The following is a 7,434-nucleotide window of genomic DNA, read 5'->3' as shown; positions in this document are numbered from 1 at the left end:
TTTGAACTAGAGAGCCACCTTCTAAATCAGCCAGCCCATGGCTCTACACAGGCTCTGATATTAGGTAACAGCGGCTTTAGAGACAAGGTTAAGTAGCTGGTGCTGGATGGAGAAGCTACTGAGATGCACAGAGGACCAAACTCCTCTGCGATTATCTGTTATCTAACCACACAGAGTTAACTTTGTGCTGCTCTGAATCCACCAAGGAGTGAGGACAAAGTTTTAAGCTCTCTGGCAGAGGACAGTGATGTTATTGAGGAAAGGTCTCTGCGAGTTACATATTCAGAAGTTCTCCGCAAGAAAAAAGGAAGACTGCATCATAAATACTTTGTTACTCTTTCTCTTACAGTTCTCATTTTTTAAGTTTTTACTTGTTCTGCGAAATTACTGAACAATATGTGATATTATGATCTGCTGGAGGAGTGGTTATCAGATGTTAAGTGAGTTTAGTGTTACTGAAGGTGTCGCCCATATCAAAAGTAAAAGCATATGTGACTGGACATCAGAGACGAGCAGCTGAACCTCCAACAGTTAGCGAACAAGGACTACTCTAGTTGACCAGTGCGTCATGAGCAGCAGACTTATGCTCAGGCTGACTAGATTACCCAACAGGGGAATTTATTCTCAACCAGAACATAATGAGAGCTGCGTGATGAGCTTCTTCAAAACAGGCAGACACAGGTGTGAACTCTCTGTTGTACTTCTGCAAGAAAACAACACCTGCAGGAGGGGAAATCCTCTGAACCTGTCCAGCAACATCCCCAGAGGATAAACCTCTGAGTCACTGAAGACATGCACTTCTTTTAGTACAGCATCCAACCAGTTTATTGTTTAGAACAATGTCCTGCAGATGTCCGCTAACAAGTTTAGCAGGATTTAGCCACGAGATGTTAGTACAAACATGAAAACAGTGACGAATACACCATGAAGGAAATGGAGGAACTTTTCACACAAGTCATTTGTGTGACTTGATGCAAATTTAAATGAGAGCTAAAGGCACGCAAACCCAACCATAAACATGCAATGCACAGTTTTCTTCAGTGTTATTAAACATGTAATAAAATTGTATATTTAGATGATTATGTCATGATTAGATGTTTCCTGTGGTTTCATGCACCAGGATCCTGAATGAAACATTTCATACAATATATGACATTATAAAACAATCACAGGGGCTATTTTTCTGCAAAATGAATACTTTTACTTTGGATACTTTAAGAGCATTTTGCTGATAATACTTATGTACTGCTTTTAAACTGTTGTATTGTTACTGTTGATTAGTCGATTAATCGATTGTTTTGGTCTTAGTCTACTAAAATCCCTTTAGTAGATTAGTCATTTCTTGTGCTTTTTCATGCTGACTGAAGAAACGTATGAGCACATCTCTGGTAAACAGAAAAATGTATAGTGGTGCTTTTTGTGGATTGTTTTGTTATGTTGGGGATTCTCAGTGGAGAGACTCTGTTTAACAGAACTGTCCTTTAAATCAACTAATCAATTAGTTGACTAAGATTTTAATCAAGAGGTCAGCCCTATTGATAACAGTTTGTAAAAGACACAGGGCTGTGCTGGATTGCAACATCTGCTAAAAAAAACTACAAATGCCCCACAAAGTGAGTAAAATTCAACTTAAAATACATTTCTGAAATGATAAATGAAAGCACCCCAACCAAGACAATTTAATGAACCGTTAAATTAGCTAATTACTGGTAAATATTAGCAGCATTTACATAATTTCGGACTCTTTACATATCATTTTAATTAGTTTGTCTCTGGAAGTAACAGTAGAAAAGAGTTAAATCTTACAAAGTCATGTGCATTGTTTTGGAGTTTTATTTTTATCAACTCAGAAGCGGCAGAGTGAAAAGCAACTACAGCTTGACTTCAAAGAGCTATGATAAGCTGAGTCAGGATGAGGCAGTGGACTTACGTCAGCAGGTCTCCTCTGTGCTCTACCGTGACAACTGTGACACCACAGGTATAAGTCCCCACCTGTCCACCAACATTAGACCATGACATGCAACACAATAAGGTCTGTCGTGCTGAGACATAATGTAAAGTGTTTTTTTTACAGAGGGGTGGCCCCCTCAAGATGTTTCTGAGATATTGCTTTCATGAGAATGGACCGGACGTGAGTTCCCAGTGACTTTGACCTTTGACCACCAAAATATAATCAGTTCATCCTTGAAGCCATACATAACTGCCCTTTGACCTCCTGATGTGACACGGATAATTCTTCCTTTAATCGGAGAAGAGCATTGTCAACAATATTCAAAATACTGCCTGAGCAAGCAAGCATATATCTGCTGTGTCTACCACGTGAGTCAGCACTTTGCTGAAAGGCCACCTGCTGTCGGATCGAACCGAAGCTTGTCCGGAGAGCTGAACGGGCCATATGACTCCTGGCCAGTATAGATAAAAGAAAGAAGATGCATGAAGCAGAGACAAAGAGAAGGCATCAGAGGGGATGGGAGAGGGCATTACAGTCATCACACAACTCTGGCTGTTACAACAGGTAGAGCAAGAAGTGGGAGATTGGAGGAGGCGAGGAGGAGCAAAAGACACAGGGGAGGAGGAGGTGTGAAAAGGCAGTGGGGGGGGGGGGGGGGGGGGGGGAGCTTCAGGGAAGAAAGGAGGAGAAGAGGAGCAGACACTTTAAATTCAAGTGGGGAGATAACATTATGGCGAAAAGCAGGTAAGCTTGCTGATCTGTAACTGCTTAGCCCACATGGCACGCCCTGATGCTCTAAGGCCAATCACATCATCGCTAACTCCTTATTAATAACTTTTGACAAATCTAAGGGGCAGCTGCATTTTAAAAGCTCAATAGGTGACTGAGCAGGGTCTCTCATCTGCTTGTATTTACAAATCATTTGAGTGAAAACTTCACTGAGCACCAGTGAGTCAGGTCATACAAAAATACAGTCGCCAAAAAGCGGTAATAACAGATTTCAGGTGCAAATGCATGCAGCTGAATGAAAAGCAGAATGTATGCTCAACAAATATCTCTTGTTCACTGCAAGTTTTTGGCAAAGTTTAAGATTTCAGAGAATCTTAATGGATCCACATTTACATAAACTACTAATTCAACCTAACATGAAGAGGATACATCTAAAAATACAATAATTGTCTAAAAAGCAGGCTTAATATTAAAAAATGGGACTTTGACTATCCTAACTTACACTGTTTACCATATGAAAACAAAAAAGACACACTGCCGAAATAGATGCGTTTTAAATCCCACAATGTAGTTGTATTTTAACACTGAATGATAAATTGAAAGTTAAAATAAGCTATTTCAAAACAAACTGTGTAATAAGGCTATGTAAAATAGGCCTTTTTTTCACAGAAGACATTTGGACTTGTCACAGTAGGAACAACACAGGTGTAAATAATGATATTAATAATGGATGAATTCCATTTAGCTGCTTTAATTTCAGGTTCCTGTTATTGTGCAGGCTTGCTCACTGGAACACCTGAATAAAACAGAGCCATCGTTAGAGTTATTACTAACACCTGTGCTTTTTCTACTACTACAAGTCAAAATGTCTTCCGCGAGAAAGGCCTATTAAACAGATGGTTCCCAACCTGAGAATAGAGGCCACTCCAAGACGGGTCACAAGATGATTAAAGGGATAACAGAGAGAGAGAGAGAGAGAGAGAGAGAGAGAGAGAGAGAGAGAGAGAGAGAGAGAGAGAGAGAGAGAGAGAGAGAGAGAGAGAGAGAGAGAGAGAGAGAAAAAAAAAATTGTTGCACAAAATTATGTTTATTTTTTTGTAACTTTTCCATAAGTCTTGCTTTGATCTTGTGAAATAAGTACTAGATTAACTTACCTCTTCAGGAGTGTAAAAACCCCTCTGATGAAACTTTATATGAACTCACTCTTAAGGCCATAACCTGCTCATATTTCCTCACTTTAAAAGGGTCACAAGATGTAGATTACAAGCCAAAAAGTTTGGGAACCAATGTCCTACACAGTCTTGCTGTTGTCTGCTGATTCTACAGATATGCTACTGTTAATGGAAGAAGAAAAAATCACGGTGGTTGGTTCGTCTATCCCACACAAAAGAAGCAGCATAAGTGCAGGCAGGTTGTTTTTACGTGTGAATTCACTGTGCTACCACACAGACACAGATTGATATAATACTGCCATCTAGTGGGTACATGATCAATTTGTATCCTGACGTAGGTTAGAGCAAGGGTTGTTGGCCCAATTCTGATTGTAAAAAATAAATCAGCTGATCACCCTCAAAATTAAAGTTAACTGTAGCCTAAATGTGTTTTATGATACTCACTGTCAACTGCAGTGACCTAAATAAATATGCTCCTTATTCTCACCCATCGCTGCCTGCACTTATGAATCCACAATTAATCGAATGTGTTACTTTTTCTGACAAGTTTGTTTTTTAATTAGCTATTTTGTGCTCTAGACGTCATGATTGACAGCGGGGAGTCGGAGATTAAACCAATCAAATCACGGTGAGCGAGTTGAACACCGCCCCGTTCTGCAGGCTGCAGACAAGTAACGTTAACGTGCTCTTGGGAGGATCGGGAATGTAGGAGAACTTTCCATAACCGTCGCAAGTGTGATAGAACATGTGTAAATTTGATCATAACTGTATTGATACGGATGTGGGAAGGCAGGTAACAGACAGTCTCGCGTTAGGACCCAGGCAAAGGGGCCGAGTCTATAAAAAGGGGTGGGACCGTTTTTCCCTGAATTGAGACATACATGAGTGAGCAGCTGAGGTGAGTTTTAATAAATACCTTAAAAGCATGATTATAATAGTGACAGTGTAAAACATAATATATTCATTTAGTTCATAGTATTAAATTAAAGTTGTGTGAGATAATTGTTAATGTGTTATTTGTTAGATTCTCCATGTTTGCTGAGGGACTAAAACTTGGAGTGATTGCTAAGGCACATCAGCCAAGTAAAAAATATATCTTCAAGCAGAACAGAGATGCTTTTAAATAGGTTTTTAGTCCCCGTTAAACAATATTAACATGTTTGTTTAAAGATATAGATTCCAGTCACCTGCATGTCTTCAACTGGGGGAGGGGACTGTGTTCCAGTCTAGTCAGGTAGATTATTTACTTTTACATTGCAGGTTTTATAAAAACAAAAAGTGGTAGCGTAGCCTTCTTGCATGTGTATTTTATTGTGTGGTTTGAGTCACCTTAGCTTGGTGTGAGTAGGTAAATTTGATTTGGTTTGTGCGCAGTGGTGGTTTATTCATAATGTGCCCACATATTTTGTGACAATTTCCTAGTTTTACGCATAACTCTGCACTGACCTCCCTGATGGTGCAGTTTCGCCCCACATTGTTTATTTTATTTGCTTGTACTCACTTGTTGAGTGGAGACAAGTCTTTTATTCCATGCATTGTCAATAAAGTCTATATTTTCGGTATTGTAGTCTCTAGCTCCAGGTAATTCTGGGTCTTGTGCATTGAGTATCACCGGGTCACAGGGATATTATGGTTACTTTTTGTGGCTGCTATCTAATAAAAAATTGTCAGCAACACATTTACTTTACTGACTTTTTATGACACTCATTATTGTGAGTTCACGTATGTCTCTATAATCTGTTATAATTTCTTATAATGGTTCTTATTGTTATACTTTGCAAATATACTGTGACCAAGAGATTTCTGTTGTTCATATTACTCCTCCTTTTCATGATTTACCATAGGAGGAGAACTGCCAAGGAAATGTCTGTTTTCTTTTTTCTTTTTCAAGTACTGTCTCTTTACGAGTGGTGTGGAGATTTCTGACCATTGGTCTGTGCACAGTCTGTGCAGTCTTGTGCAATCACCACCCTAAAGCTTCTGCCTGCCCGTCACTATGCTTAATGAATTCCTCCTCTCCTCACCTCTCTTTGCTAATGGGTCCACATCTCAAGTTTCATCTATTTAATCTTCTATCACTAAACTAAATGTCCTCCTCCACCCCCTCCCTCTTAACCCTTAGTTTCTACTCATTAATGTGAGTCAGGAACAGGCTTGGGGGGGAAAAAACCTCAAGCTCCAACTAAAGGTGAGAACGAAAGACACAAAAAGTATGATGCCATTTACAAATGTCACTTCTACATACATCAAAGAATGTTTTAGCTCATTTCATGCGTTTTCTTTCCATGCACCCATTTGGAATATTGTTTAGTTGAACTACAAGTTAATCATTTATTCATAGCAATTTGACCTGTGGACTTTAACTGCATGCCCATTTTGACATGTATGACACATACAGAGTTGTAGAGTTAACACTTTACCTCTCTGTTTTATGCTGAATGCTCTGATTCTTTTATTTATTGCCTCTTGAATACATTTCATTATTTTTTGTGTAACATTATAAAATTCTATATTGACAATATCAGCTAGAATGCAAAGTCTCTGCTACATCCGGTGTGTGAGCAGACTGTGGGATCCAGTACAATCGTCCCGGCTTCTCAAAGTGCCAAACATGCACAGATCTTCATGCCAACTGCAACGCAAAAAGGTAGGCCTATTATCAAATTTGCAATTTACAGTTTATGAGTTTTTTGGGGGGATGTTAAGGAAACAAACTTTGGGTAAGAAAGGGTTGGATGCAGGGCTTAAAATCAGAGTTCTTATGATCATATAATTGTTGTGGTCGTAGAGGAATGAAGCGTGTAACAAAGTTATGGGATAGGAGGGAGATATGAGTGTTCGGTTCGGGGCTGATTTATGGTCCAGACTTATCTGGACAAATGATAATGTTGAAACATAAACTTAGTTATTTTAATTAGTTAATGCAACTTCATCAGTTCAGTGCAACCAAATACAAGTTAAGGGACTCTCCATAATTAGTTCACGCATCACGAGGAGTACTATTTGCATCATGTCACAATGAGTGCACGGGCAGAGTGTGCACAAGTAGGCAGGCAGGTGGCCCAGCCAATCCTTTAGCTCAGGCCAAATGAAATCATTGGAGGGGCATTCGTTTTGTAGATAGCTGTTGGGATGTAAAGAAAATTTCAACAAATATAACAAAGTTTGCTGAATTACAAAGGGAGAAAAGTCTATGGCCTGGATGCTTTTGAAATACTGAAAACTGCTAACAATATAAAGTATTATTAGTAGTATTGTTATTATTGTATTGTAATTGTAGACATAGTAGAATGTGTAAGACTAGGAGCAATAGTTTTGTTATTGAGGTGGGGGGAAAAGCTCTTATTTTGAAGTCCTCCACATTTGGGGGACTTCCGCCGTGTTCATGCCAAACGCTGCGCGACTAAGTGTGAACTCACCGTTTGTAGTTCTTCCTGATTGAAAAGCAGAGGAAAAACACACGTGAGTGGTTCCTACTGAATCCGTTATTATTCACAGGTGACCTTTGAGTGCACCACTGGTTATGAATATATGATTGTTTATTAATGTGTGATTAATGAGAAGGGATTTGAGTAAACTGAG

General features: G+C 39.2%; 1 long non-coding RNA gene across 2 annotated transcripts; it reads left to right on the top strand.

Moving 5' to 3' along the window:
• The first annotated feature begins 4,648 nt into the window (after nucleotides 1–4,648).
• LOC137890215 (uncharacterized) lies at nucleotides 4,649–7,179 on the top strand. Of its 2 annotated transcripts, none has more exons than XR_011105278.1 (3): nucleotides 4,649–4,750; nucleotides 5,697–6,040; nucleotides 6,378–7,179. It is a non-coding gene; the product is annotated as an uncharacterized lncRNA (long non-coding RNA). The 2 variants fall into 2 exon arrangements; XR_011105277.1 differs by having other exon boundaries at nucleotides 4,649–5,086.
• The last annotated feature ends 255 nt before the right edge of the window (nucleotides 7,180–7,434 follow it).

Source organism: Cebidichthys violaceus, unplaced genomic scaffold (assembly GCF_023349555.1).
Source record: "Cebidichthys violaceus isolate CVI_PGR_0920_01 unplaced genomic scaffold, fCebVio1.0.p SCAF_63, whole genome shotgun sequence".
NCBI classification, from domain to species: domain Eukaryota; kingdom Metazoa; phylum Chordata; class Actinopteri; order Perciformes; family Stichaeidae; genus Cebidichthys; species Cebidichthys violaceus.
This window is presented reverse-complemented; position numbering and strand designations above follow the sequence as displayed.